The sequence below is a fragment of the Idiotropiscis lumnitzeri genome, chromosome 2 (assembly GCF_059441095.1).
Source record: "Idiotropiscis lumnitzeri isolate Australia: NSW breed Sydney's pygmy pipehorse chromosome 2, RoL_Ilum_1.0, whole genome shotgun sequence".
NCBI lineage: Eukaryota > Metazoa > Chordata > Actinopteri > Syngnathiformes > Syngnathidae > Idiotropiscis > Idiotropiscis lumnitzeri.
The window spans coordinates 36,585,360-36,598,857 of record NC_142392.1 but is presented as its reverse complement, the minus strand read 5'-3'; positions in this window follow the sequence as shown (position 1 = coordinate 36,598,857).

The window sequence follows — 13,498 nt, the reverse complement described above, 5'->3', positions numbered from 1 at the left end:
AATAATGTTTTAGAGAAATTTCAATCTGGTTTTAGAATGAACCACAGTACAGAGGCAGCTCTTTTAAGGATTCTAAATGATTTCAGGTGTTTTGCAGATGCAAAAAAACTCATAGTTTTGGTGCTACTGGATTTAAGTGCCGCGTTTAACACAGTAAATCACATTTTATTAAATAGACTTAAAAACCTATTGGGCATCTCTGGTACTGCTTTTAACTGGTTTTATTCCTATCTCACAGACAGACGTTTCTTTGTAAGTATGGATACCTGTTCCGCCAAAACCCATGAAATTGAATGTGGGGTTCCCCAAGGTTCAATTTTAGGCCCAATACTTTTTAATCTGTACATGCTTCCTCTTGGGGATGTCATTAGGAGACACGGCATCAGCTTCCACAGCTACGCTGATGACACACGGCTGTATATTGCCGTGTCTCCGGATGACACAAAGCCTATCGATACCCTTTTAAATTGCATTTTAGATATTAAGTCATGGATGGCAGAGAATTTCCTACAGCTCAATCAGGACAAAACAGAGGTTTTAGTTATTGGTCCTGAAGGTCAGAGAGAAAAACTTTTACCAAAACTACAAGATTATAAATCATCACAATTTGTGAAGAACCTGGGCGTCATTTTTGACTCTGAGCTCAGTTTTATTCCTCATATTAAAAATGTAACCAAGATTGGTTTTTATCACCTTAAGAATATAGCCAGAGTCCGCCCGTTTCTCTCTCAGGCTAACACGGAGGTGCTGATGCATGCTTTTATTTCCTGCCGCCTAGATTACTGTAATGCCCTGCTCTCTGGTCTTCCCCAAAAGAGTATTTCTAGTCTACAACTACTTCAGAATTCAGCCGCACGGGTGCTGACGAGGACCACAACGTGCTTGTGAGAAGGGGCCCTTGCAGCAGCTCCGTATTCAGGGACAAGCCCTTAAACGTGGCACCACAGTCAAACACGACACGCAGTGTTCCCTTTCTGGGATGATGGACACCATGATGGGGAATATACCAAACTCTTCCTGAATCAAGGTCTCTTTGATCGTCGGGTACTTGTTCTGCATAATTGCAAGTGATTACATAAGTCATGGACTTCACATATTCTTGATGGAGTTGCTGATCAAACTTAAATTTCTTCTTCAGACCTTGTAACCGTTGCTGGGCCACAGCAAAATTGTTTGGTAAGAAGACATCTTTCTTCTTGAAAGGTAAGTTCAAAGTATACTTTCCATCCTGTAACTTGGCAGCTGTTTGGGTCCTTGCTGCCTTGCGGAGAGGCAGCCGAGCAAGGCTGGATTGGTGATGGAAAAGAACTGGTTCGAAAAAGATTTTATTCTCGTCACATGCTGATGTCAAAAGAAGTCTCCCCAAAAACTTGTGCGTGTATGCGCCCCGCGCACGTGCGAGCCCCCTCTCAGACATTCCCTTCTTACTGGGAATGCCTAAGTAGGACATGAATATCTAATTTTCCCTTGTTGCATATGCATTCCCATCCCGCTAGTCTTCGGGATTTCCCTCCAAAAGTCCCCCAGAGGGAGAGCAGATGCGTCTCCCCGTTGATACGACCAGTCTACTCGTGACCACCTTAAATTACTCTCATACCCTGGAAGGTCACTGACCTGGCGAGAGAATTGCCCCCACCATTAACAATGCTCAGGCATATTTTCTCTCAGGGCAGTATCTGGTTACATCGGACCTTCAGCACCAAGACTGGTCACTTCTGTGAGCTCCAGTCCCTTCATAGTTTCATAAAGAGAATTACTTCCCAGATCTAAATTAGGCCATTTAAAAATACACAACTTTATTTTTATTTATTTCAACTTATATTTAAGCTTGTTTATGTAATACAGTGAACCCCCGCTACTTCGCGGTTCACCTTTCGCGGGTTCAGTGCTTCGCGGGTCTAAAAAATATTCGGGGGCATTGTAGTTTTGCCGAGCGGCACAAGGGGGCGCTGAAGCGGTTAGACGGCCGGCGTGCGCCGAAGAGGAGAGTGGACGAAGAAGAGAGTGGCCGAAGAATAGCAGGTTCCCCCGGACACGATTGGTGGCGACGTTTCGCGCGGTTCGGACCGTATCAGAGCTCCGGCCGGCGTGCGTGGCAGTTAAGCCGTAGATGAGCAGCTTCCCCGGGCACCGGCGGTGCCAAACGGCCCCTAAGTTTAACCGAATGGAAGCTCCCGAGGAGGAGGGCATGCTCGCGTCACAGTAAGCCGAAGAGGAGCACCTTCTCCGGGCACCGGCGGAGCGCGAGGCTGTCAGTTATGAATGAATAAATAACTAAATGAAGAATGCCACCTTTCATTTCACTGTCATGATCCGTGCCTGTCATGCCGCGTGTGTTTTTGTTTTTTCAGCTGTGTGTGCGTTCCTCCAGCGATCGTCTCGTGCTGCGAGACGCGCTGATTACACTGACTATATTGTGATTATAATAAATATCTTTGTATCACCACCTTTTTTCCCGGGTCTGCGTTTGGAGAGTCCTGTTCAATCCTCCAGCTCTGCTGGAGGATCATAACATTCACAGGGCACACCGGACGGCGTACCAGCAGGTAAAAGTCGAAGTAATTAAATAAATACAAAAAGAAGTAATTGAATAAATACAAAAATAATGGCTGGGGAATAAAAAAATAATAAGTTTTAATAATAATTTGTTTTTTTGTTATAACATGAATTTCACTCTCTCTCTCTCTACCCGTATTCTATATGGTGTACTGTATACAGGGGGGTATATAATTGCATAATTTTGCAAAATTTTAAAACGCAAAGAAATGCACATACAATACGGTAAGCACCACGGGCAATTGGTCAATTGGCCAATTCACTACAGTAGCCCAAGCTTCTCCCGATGCCCATCAGTCCACGCTCATCTCGTATACGTATGTACAATACGCTTCTGGCCATAGATCGCGGTTAGTTAGTCTTTGTCTCGCAGTAATTTTTTAAGTGTAAAAGTTTTGTGGAGCCATTCGTGATGCCTCCCAAACGCTCTTTATCCCTTGGTGCATCTAGTGAACCGAAGAGGAGCAGTAAAGCTCTTCATGCCCCTGCGCAAAACGACGGACTAATTATGTTAGTGTTTGCTTGTTTTTGTATGTTTGTTTTGTTTTTGATTGGTTGTTCGTAAGTAAATTGTTTGGTAGAACAGTGTTCTAGTGTGTTCACTCTCTCGCTCTCTACTCGTATATTTTTTTTTAATATATATTTTTTTAAGCATTTTTGAAGGTGCGCCGCGATATATAATTTATTTTTATTTTTTATTTTTTGAAGGTGCGACGCTACTTCGCGGATTTTCAGTTTCGCGGGTGGTCTCGGTCCCCATTAACCGCGAAAACCGGGTTTTTTTTTTTTTTTTTTTAGGTCCGACGCTACTTCGCGGATTTTCAGTTTTCGCGTGTGGTCTCGGTCCCCATTAACCGCGATAACCGGGGGTTCACTGTACTACAATAGTTATTCAATTATTTTAATGTTAAATTATATCAATATTAATTTAAACCTTTTTATTTCACTCTTGATTATTTCTTAATGTCATGATCCGCGTCGGGCATGAGAGGGGCTTTGTTATTGTTTTCATGTGCATGCGGTTTTGTTGTTGTTTTCGTCCCCTCCTTCCCGCCATGTGTTTTCTGTTATTGTTTTGGTCAGCTGTGATAGCGCCTCCCCTCAGCACTCGTCCTCACCAGCCACGCACCTGTTCTCCGTTACCCTCATCACGCACCTGATTCCCATCTGCTCCCCTAATTACTCGGACTATTTTAGCCTCCCAGACCCACCACTCTGTGTCGGGTCATTGCCGCAAGTTACGGACTGCCACGACCACGTTTCGCTCACGTTCATGTTCATGTTCATGCTTTTGTTCCCATCCTCGTTCCCGTTTGCCTTCCTCAGCCTTTTGCCTCGGTTTTTGTTCCTCGCCCCCCTTTTTCTGTTCGTCACGTTGGTACCGTTGTTATTTTTCTCCCGTCCCGGTTGTCTTCCTTTGTTGAACCCCTTTAATAAACCCCCTGAACGACATCCATTCCCTGCCTCCTCGCCTTTTGGGTCCACCTTCCTCCTCGCCAAAAGGCGACCCTGACAGAATGACCCGACCAAAAAAGGACCCAGCGAGAGGCTCCCGGCGGTGTCATGAACGCCGCCGCACGGACAACCGCTCTCAGCAACATGCCGATCAGCCCAGCGCCACGTCAGTTGCATTTTCCCCACCTCCAGATGACTTCATCAACGGTCTACCCGTCATTCCTCCCCATCGGATCATCGACGCGGAGTATGAGGACGATTCCGCAAACATCAACTACTTCCTGGACTTCCTGCGCAACCCCGTCACATTCGATGACCAGATTGCGGAACTCCACACCCGCTTCGCCGAGCTGGAAGTGCAAGTGGCCCAGAAAGCGGAGCAGGTGGCCTCGATAGAGGAGAAGGCCACCTCCGGGCAATCAGCCCGGGAGAGGGTCAGAGAACTGGAAGCTCAGATCTCGGAGCTGCAGGAGGATGTGGAATCGGAGAGACAGGCGCGCAGCAAGGCAGATGAGGTGCGCAGAGACCCTGGAGAGGAGCTGGAAGCTCTCAAGACTGAGTTGGAGGACACTGTAGACTCAACTGCAGCACAGCAAGAACTGCAGGTCAAGTTTGGAGAGAGCGAACAGCAGAGGCGGGAGATGGCTGACAAGTTGGCCAAGATGCAGTCGGAGCTGGACAAGGTCAACAGCCTGCTGACTGAAGCCGAGGGCAGAAACATCAAAGTCAGCCAAGACCTGTCTTCAGTGGAGTCGCAGCTGCAGGATGCCCAGGAGTTGCTCCAAGAGGAGACTCGCCAAAAGCTGAGCCTCTTCACTCGCTTGCGGCAGCAGGAGGATGAGCGGAACGCTCTGCGAAAGGTGCTGGCTGAGGCAGAAGAGGGCAAGAGGAACGCGGAGAAGCAGGTCTACTTACTTCAAGCCCAGCTGGTCGACATGAAGAAGGCTGACGGGGATCAGGTCTCCCGTCTCGGCTACGCCCGGCCCGAATGCTGCGCTCGGCCCGCAGTCGCCTCCACGTCAGCTGCACAGACCATGCCGCCCCCACGTCTGTCGCAGCAACCCAAGCCGCCTTCATGCCAGCTGCAGCAACCTATGCAGCCTCCAGTGCCGGCCCCCCGTCCGGTGCAGCCTCCAGGACCGGCTCCTCGTCCGCTGCAGCCTTCAGTACCCGGCTCCCCGCCAGCTGCCGAGCCCCGTCCCGGCTCCCCACCGGCTGCCGAGCCCCGTCCCGGCTCCCCGCCGGCTGCTGAGCCCCGTCCCGGCTCCCCGCCGGCTGCTGAACCCCGTCCCGGCTCCTCGCTGGCCGCTGAGGTTCGTTCCGGTTCCTCGCCCGCGGGCAAGCCCCGTTCCGGTTCCCCGCCAGCGGCTGAGCCCCTTTCCGGCGCCGCGCCCGCGGCTGAGCCCCTTTCCGGCGCCGCGCCCGCGCTCCAAGTTCCCGATCCAGCGGAGCACGCTGTGCGTCCGTTCCAAGTTCACGTTCAGGCGGAGCACGCCCTGCGTCCGTCCCAAGTTCTCGTTCAGGCGGAGCACGCTGTGCGTCCGTTCCAAGTTCACGTTCAGGCGGAGCACGTCCTGCGTCCGTCCCAAGTTCTCGTTCAAGGGGAGCACACCCTGCTTCCGACCCAAGTTCACGTTCAGGCTGATCACGCCGTGCTCCCGCCCCAAGCTCACGTTTCGGCAGAACACGGCCCGCAGCCATCACTCCCGGTCCCTGCATCCGTGGTGGACGACGAGCAGCCGCTTGCCGTGTCTGCCTCAGCGGCGCCTGACGAAGCGCCGCCGCTCCCGGTTCCGGTGCCCGCGATGGACAACGGTCCGCCGCCGCGTCACGCCTCAGCCTCGGCGACGCACGACGACCCACCATCGCGCCCCGCCCTGGCCTCGGCAGCATCCGACGACCCACGGCCGATCCTGGTTCCAGCCTCGGCGGTGGACGACGACCCACCGCCGCTCCACGTTCTTGTCTCGGCAGGGTTCGACGACCAGCCGCCGCTCCCGGTTCCGGTGCCCGCGATGGACGACGGTCCGCCGCCGCATCTCGCCTCAGCCTCGGCGACGCACGACGACCCACCATCGCGTGTCGGCGGGGTTCGAGGACCAGCCGCCGCTCCACGTTCCTGTGTCGGCGGGGTTCGAGGACCAGCCGCCGCTCCACGTTCCTGTGTCGGCGGAGTTCGACGACCAGCCGCCGCTCCACGTTCCTGTCTCGGCGGGGCGCGACGACCAGCCGCCGCTCCACGTTCCTGTCTCGGCGGGGCTCGACGACCAGCCGCCGCTCCACGTTCCTGTCTCGGCGGGGCTCGACGACCAGCCGCCGCTCCACGTTCCTGTCTCGGCGGGGCTCGACGACCAGCCGCCGCTCCACGTTCCTGACTCGGCGGGGCTCGACGACCAGCCGCCGCTCCACGTTCCTGACTCGGCGGGGCTCAACGACCAGCCGCCGCTCCACGTTCCTGTGTCAGCAATGCTCGCCGACTCGTCGCCGCTCCAAGTTCCTGTCTCGGCTGCGCCCCGCGACCCGCCGCCGCTTTTCGTCTCAGCCTCGGCGGCGCACTCGATGTGGCGATCTGGCCCTCCCGGACGCCCGCCTGAATGGCCACAGTCGGACTCCCTGGTTTGGCCTCCCGGACGACCGCCCGAATGGCCACGACTGGACTTGCGGGTTCGGCCACCCGGACGGCCGCCTGAATGGCCACGAAAGGACTCGCTGGTCTGGCCTCCCGGACATCCGCCAGACCGGCTTCGATCACGGGTCGTTGACCCACCGCCCGACCCCTTCAGCCCACCCTCGTTTTTGGACATGGTTTTTCTTTTTGTTCTTTTTTTGTGGGACGTCTGGAATCCGTCCCTTGAGGGGGGGGGGTACTGTCATGATCCGCGTCGGGCATGAATTGTTATTGTTTTCATGTGCATGCGGTTTTGTTGTTGTTTTCGTCCCCTCCTTCCCGCCATGTGTTTTCTGTTATTGTTTTGGTCAGCTGTGATAGCGCCTCCCCTCAGCACTCGTCCTCACCAGCCACGCACCTGTTCTCCGTTACCCTCATCACGCACCTGATTCCCATCTGCTCCCCTAATTACTGGGACTATTTAAGCCTCCCAGACCCACCACTCTGTGTCGGGTCATTGCCGCAAGTTACGGACTGCCACGACCACGTTTCGCTCACGTTCATGTTCATGCTTTTGTTCCCATCCTCGTTCCCGTTTGCCTTCCTCAGCCTTTTGCCTCGGTTTTTGTTCCTCGCCCCCCTTTTTCTGTTCGTCACGTTGTTATTTTTCTCCCTTCCCGGTTTTCTTCCTTTGTTGAACCCCTTTAATAAACCCCCTGAACGACATCCATTCCCTGCCTCCTCGCCTTTTGGGTCCACCTTCCTCCTCGCCAAAAGGCGACCCTGACACTTAACTTATTTGTTCATTTGAATATGTATGCAATTTAAATTATTCCATCCATCCAGCCATTTTCTGCCGCTCATCCGGGGTCGGGTTATTGAATTAATTTAATACAGAAGTATTTTTTATATTTCAATATTTATTTCAATATTAGGACTCTTCTCAATGAGTTCAATATTTATAAAATGTTTCTATATTTCTTATTAATTGAATTAAGTCTGTATGTGGTTGCCAATTTTAATATTTCCCCATTTCATTATAAAAATAATCCAATATATAAAAAATATAATACAGCATGAAAAAAAATATTTGGTATATTAGACAAAATGATACATTTTCCGAAGTGAGATTCTGCTTCGCAACAAACCCCAAACGCTTGATAGAGCTCAACCGAGAAAGTGTTTTTAGCAAGTCAGAAATTTATTCAGAAAGTGTAATATTAAATGTATGTGAGGGGATATTTGAAGAGTTTGAGTTTTGTTCAATGGACCATACATATACGAGCCAGCCAAACACAGCGAGAAAACCAGCGCTGACTCCAGTCGCCATCAAGTTGCCAACTCCTGACATTCCAAAACCTTTGAGAGAAACTGAGACGATTTGCGTTTCTGTCTGGTTCTTTTTATAGTTCAACTTCGAGTTCTGTTTTTCACCTTTTCACGGCCTATTGAAGGCCAGTTGAGCAAGTGGAACAAGTCATTTTATTGATGATTGTGGAAGGCACCGATTCCATAAGCACCGTTTCTTCTCACACCTTTTCCATTAAGTACGTTTAAAAAGACAACTGAAAAGCAAAATGTTCACAAATATTTGTTCCAGGCACACGCAATTAATTTTATTTACATGTTTGATGTTAACACACAAAAAATATCATCATCACTCAGACACAATGGTTCTTCTGGCACGGATCACATTGGCTTAATGTCAATAAAAAAAGCTTTTCAAAATTAAATTCATCATATTTTATCCAAAATCATATTTACATCTTACCACAAAGAGTCAGTTCCTTGAGTTTTTTGTTGTCTTTTTTTTTAAGCTTCAAGGATCGCTGCAATTCTCACCAGCACAATTGTGTCTCTCAGCACCCTCTTTAGAAAAGAATTTTTTAGCACAAATGCTGCAACTGAATGGCTGGTCTCCACTGTGTGTTCTTGTGTGGCGTCGTAAATGCGACTTTCGAGAGAACCTCTTGGCACAAACTGAGCAGGAAAAAGGTTTTTCTCCACTGTGTATTCTTGTGTGCCTTGTGAAATGAGAATTATTGGAGAAGCTTTTACCACAAACTGAGCAGGAAAAAGGGTTTTCTCCACTGTGTGTTCTTGTGTGACAAGTGAAACTTGACTTTTCAGAGAAGCGTCTACCACACACTGAGCAGGAAAAAGGTTTTTCTCCACTGTGCGTTCTTGCGTGTTCTGTTAAAGTTGCCTTTTGAGAGAAGCATTTTCCACAAACTGAGCAAGAAAAAGGTTTTTCTCCACTGTGCGTTCTTGTGTGGATTGTTAAATAAAACTTTCCAGAGAAGCTTTTGCCACAAACTGAGCAGGAAAAAGGTTTTTCTCCACTGTGTGTTCTTATGTGATATGTTAAACTTGAATTTTGAGAGAAGCTTTTACCACAAACTGAGCAAGAAAAAGGTTTTTCACCACTGTGTGTTCTTGTGTGCCTGACTAAATGAGACTTTCGAGAGAAGCATTTCCCACAAACTGAACAAGAAAAAGGTTTTTCACCACTGTGTGTTTTTCTGTGTCCTTTTAAAGACCGCTTTGAAGTTAATGAGTCAGTGTGACATGCCCTTTCACCTTTGGCTTGCCCATCATCATCATCATCATCATTAGTATCATCATCGTCACGAGCGTCTGATAATGTGTCCTCATTATGTGCTTGTGATGGCCCCCAGTGGTCTTCATCACCTTCTGTTGTCACGTGATGACTTGAGCTGATGCTTGTAGGCTCCGCCCCTCTCTTGTCCTCACTCTCATCCTTGTTTTCATCTTCAGTCTTTATAGGGAGAACGTTCACTGGTGACTTGTTGATCTCCTCCTCCTCCTCCTCCTTTTTGATGTGAGTCAAGTCTGGCTCCTCTTTCACAGAACGGAGATCGTTTTCACTGACGTCTGCAGGAAACAAAAAGACAAATTTGGTTTGGTCAAGTCAAAGTTCAGGCGGCGACTTTGTCTTATATAGTTCCTACCGTGCTACCTTGACTTGTGCCTGCCGCATACGGAGCAATGCGTGCGACCCCGATTTGGACCGGACCATGGGGGCATTTCACAAAATTACGTCCTACGATGTAAACCTCCCTTTAGCAGCACAACAACAGTGATAAACGAGCAATTAAAAAGGAAGCATGTTGCGGCTGATGCCCGATTTAATTCCGGACATAGTCACAGATGTTTCTGGAAGCGAACTGAAGTTAGCACACACAGGCTATTGTGTGCGTCTGATGGAACACCTGTTGCTGGACCCTAACTTATTGATGGGGGCCATCGCAGCATAATGTCATCGATAAAATAGGAATCCTTCAAGTGAAATATGTTTACAAGTATTTCATTTTGCATTTAGAGATAGAATTAAATAATCCTGGGCTTGTTGGTAGAAAAGGGGGTCGTGACGTTCTCCCTTTTTAAGCCCATCGTAAGCCAAAGATGCAGATGCATTCCTTGCAGCATGCGCTTGTTCACTGATGAGATCCGTGCAACCCTGGATGGATGCATTAAATGTATTTTAAATGATTGGATGTGGTGAAACTACGCACGTGCACAAAACAGTGCAGGGCCACCCGAGGTTCATTGACTCTCACCCGACCAAGCCAGTACAAAGTTCATAAATAAGACCAATACGTACTTGATTTTTTTAAAAAACTGAATATTTTGTGTTTTAGCCACTAAAATTGATTAACCGCCATTAATGCTTTCGCCGCAGTGTGCACATATTTTAGAGTCAGGCAGAATTCCTTCCGTAAGGAATTGCTTGAACAAGATATGTCAGAGTTTTTGTCAAAAACGAGACAAGCCGTTATAAATGAATCACCCAGCCAAGATTGTCTTTGTCACTTGCAAGGAGCCGTCCGCCAAAGAGAAAAGCTTTACCACTCCTGTGCGGTGTTTTATTGAAGCACAGCAAAGCAATTTGAATATGCAAACTCATAAAGAATGGAAAAACATCAACACTTTGACTTTATCACACCCGTCCACACGCTTTCTGTTGTTCGAACGGTTTCAGTTTACAAGACATGTTTGGGTCACAATTCTGTTAAATGCGAGCTAAACGGTTTCCTGTCAAACACGGTTCAAGACGTGCATCTGTTTTTGTGGCTTCCTGCTAAACTGCCAACATAGACACAACTCTTTTACCACTGAACTCACGTTTTCCTGTTTAAGAGGTCCATGTTTTTGTGACCTTTTATTAACCTGTAAGCATAGTTTTGAAACATGAGGTGTCAGGTTGAAATGCCCTGAGGCCTTTGGGAGAGCTTAATTTGCTGCTGACTGAAATAGCTTACTGCACCAGATAAAGGTGACTGACACCAGGGAAAAAGCAGGCATTGTTGTTCATTTTTACCGGTCGTCCTGCTTCCTTCAGCTCTGTGTACCCTCTCTCTGCTAGCCCCCCCCCCCCAATATTAAAAAATAAAACGGCAATAACCTTGACCGATTTCCCCAAACAACTTAATGTTGTGATGCATATTTTTAACGATAGAAAGTCGTTCTTTACTAAGCAAATGAGAGTAAGACGTGTACAAACCTGCTTTGTGGAGCACAACACGAGGCTGCTTCCAACCTTCGCCCAGCAGTTGAAGATGTTGCTCGTTCTCTTCTTTTATTCCATTAAGTTCCACTTTGTACTTGGGTGTCGTTCTTGCACACATTTTCAAACGTCAATCTCAACAAATCCGCACTTGGTCTTTGCTTGGCGCTAACTCGTGTGCTTCTCTTTGTTCGACGAGACGAATGAAAGAGCGACGTTCTTCAAAGTCGCAAGGAAAGGACTTCCTGTTCGTTACGAAAGCGGAAGAACAGGACACACCCCGCTGTGACATGATTGGCTGCTGGCTATGTGGCGCACTGTCACCAACTCACCGTCAGATGTCGCCATTTGCGATGCAAATCATTGTTATCTTCTTCGAAACAGAGAAAAAACGTAAGATTTAAACCGTATGCACATGAACAAACATTTTAGTTCCCAAATATGAACTTCAGCGATGTATTGAATTTGACTTTTGTTGCTGGTTTTGTTTTCACATCTGACACCATGTTGTTGGTTGGATAGTATTCCAAATGTATTTCCCTATTATTATCAGTTGACATGATAAAGTGATACTTTATGTCAAGATATTTGCACCTTTGCCTTTTTACAGGGTTTTTCGACAGGTTGCGATGTGGTTGCGAATTTCAAATTAAAATATGTCACTGTTTTATTTATTTGTTATTTCGGTATTTATTTAAGGACTTTAATATTTCATTATTCGTTTCAGTATTCGATAAACTACAATAATTCACTATTAATTTCAAGATTCATTGAAGTGTTTTAGGAATAATTTAGTGTTCAATGTTTCATAGTTACAGTATTTACTTTTTAAATTTTTGTTTCACCATTTTGTTCAATCTTAACCTTATGGAAAATTATTTAGCAAGCACCAACACAAGGTTTTTAAAGATAAAGATAAAGATGTCCTTTCATAGTCCCACAATGGGTAAATTTGCAGTGTTACGACAGCAAAGAAATAGATCACACAGAGGCGGTCTTGCAATGTAGCCGTTAATGTATGACATTAGCAGCAGACATTCAGAAAAAGCAAACCTATGCGAAGATACACAGTATATTCGTAAATACACAAATCCCCATGTGTATGTACACACTTACATCCCACAACATATACAAGTGTAAGGAAACACTCCGAATGTCTGTCTATGATACAGAGGGAAAATTAATAAAATGCTGCAATGATAAAAAATACTGCTGTCATAACCCGTGTCGGTCATGTCAGTGTTTTTGTTATTATTTTCTTCACCTTCCTGCCATGTGCTCATTCTGTTTATTTAGTCAGCTGAGTGGGACGTTCCCTCCAGCACTCGTTCCCCACCAGCCACGCACCTGTTCCCCGTTACCCTCACACACCTGATGCCCATCTGCTCCCCTAATTACTGGACTATTTGAACACCTCACTCCGACAACTCATTGGAGGTGCATTGCTCCGTTACGGACTGTCACGACGGCTCTCTGAGCTCGTTCATGCCCTTGTCCGCGCCCACTTACGGGACAGAAGGTCAATTATTTAATTTAGCAGGTTCATATTTACGGAATATGTTAAACATTGATGAAACAAAAAGCATTTATCAGATGAAAGTAGAAGCACGGGTCACAAGAATAACTGGGATTGTAGTCCTGTTTTCTGATTTATTATATTTTTCTAATGCTAAATTTAGAGTACTTAGTTTAAATGTGTGAACTTTTTTGAAATTTTGGGTAGTGAGAACAAATTTGCACACATAGCATTTCCATGACTTGCATTCACATTCACAGCACTTCATGGACAAATACGACGAAGCACATTCTCCACATTGGCTGTAGAGATGCAAACATACCAAATTGGGCACTGGAGGACTCACATAGACGCTATCAAAAGAAAAACACATTCCGAAAAACTGAAGAATTGGAAATCAGAGCACATGCACATATGCATGGACACACACAGACACTTACATACACCTGCATATACACGTGCACATGCACACCGACAAGATTCCAGAGGAATGCCAGAGAGGAGAGAGACGGAGAGACTGCCCGCCGGAGAAGGCCAGCCTTGGCGTGCCAGTCTTGGGGACCAGACGGGAATCAACTATACAGACGATGACTAACCTGGGGAGGACCTTCCCTCGGACGTGGACCCGAGCGAGGCCGACTGATTCAACCTACATGACCCTTGACATAAAAAAACTCCGATAAAAACTGAAGCTGGGCTGAAAGATGGCGCGCATTTTTCGACTGTGCTCGCCCGAGTGCAGTTTTCTCGTGAGATTAAGAAAAAGCCGCCCAGATATCTGTCTTTGTACTATTTCCTGAACTCCAGAAATTGAAGAAACTAAATATCGGAACTC